At 39.9% G+C, this 1,149-nt stretch overlaps 1 protein-coding gene across 1 annotated transcript in view; it reads right to left on the reverse strand.

Annotated features, from left to right (window-relative positions):
• The window catches only part of T265_13658 (hypothetical protein), a gene marked incomplete at both ends in the record, with an annotated part of 15,443 nt that overhangs the window by 888 nt on the left and 13,406 nt on the right, over positions 1 to 1,149 (reverse strand). The window lies entirely within an intron of this gene.

Here is a 1,149-nt window from a genome sequence, read left to right on the forward strand (position 1 = left end):
AGGCATTGTATTATGCAAAAAGCAGCTCAGGAGATTCCCTTTGGAGTGCTGGATTGTTAATCAATATTTCTAACGAAACTGTCTCAAATTAATAGACACAGTCAACTGAAATCAATAAGAATATCCAGCAGGTTAAGTGTTTTACGTACCCTAGCAGAAGCAACTAAATCTGTATTCTCAAAAACGTATTTTTGTTCAGTGAACCTCTCTAGCACTGTGGATGAAGAAGAGAGAGACTGCCAGGTCGATCTCCATATTTGATGGGACGTTGCCACGTCCCTGTCGTTTTTGCGAAAGATAACTTGAATTTTGCGACGGAGGAATAGCAGAGGTTACCCATGAAAGGTCCATCTCGCAAGGTTAACTGAATGGCCCCAAGTATTCACAAGCAATTCTTTGTAACTAGCTAGCTTTTTAAACGCACTAGAATTTCAGCAGACACCCTGATCGATTCCTTCTCACCCGTTGATAAGTTTACACATATAACAAGCTAAAGGATCGACATCACCTTGTTTTCAAATTGTATGCATGGGAACATTTCATACTAATTTTAACGTGAAGCGAAAGCACAGTACCGAATATGTGGATGAAGTAGATTTCTGTTTCTTTTAATTACTACTGTCTATGCCCGAACTCCCTTAAAAGTCACGTCTTTTCTGCAGCAGCACTCCCCATTCTTGAAGCAAACTCTGATGTAGTAACAACCCCACAAAACAGCAGTTTCCAGAAGTGAAGTTAGATGAACTTCGGAAAGACTTTATACCTTTTTCCAAATGGCCGATGTTCTCGTTAACGAAGAACACCACAATGAATCAGACTTATTGATTAGCTGTCAATTTAAATAGATAACTTCATCAATAAAGGTGATAGAACGAACCGCCACATCATTCGGCGATTCTCGACATTACATGACTGTATGTGGTCAATAACATAGCACGGTATATGCAAATACTCACTGGAACATTCTAACGAATAACGGTAAAAAAGTGAGCAATAGACACGGGCTTACTAGCCCTCGAGTTCCCACAATTACCTTGGCTTTCAATGATGCATAAAAATGCCTCTCAGTGATCAGTTATCTCGTGTGGTATCTTCTGTTCAAGTTTAGCTATGTAGAGTATCCCCGGAAGTTATCGACGACCCAAGTAA

Source organism: Opisthorchis viverrini, assembly GCF_000715545.1.
Source record: "Opisthorchis viverrini unplaced genomic scaffold opera_v5_88, whole genome shotgun sequence".
NCBI lineage: Eukaryota > Metazoa > Platyhelminthes > Trematoda > Opisthorchiida > Opisthorchiidae > Opisthorchis > Opisthorchis viverrini.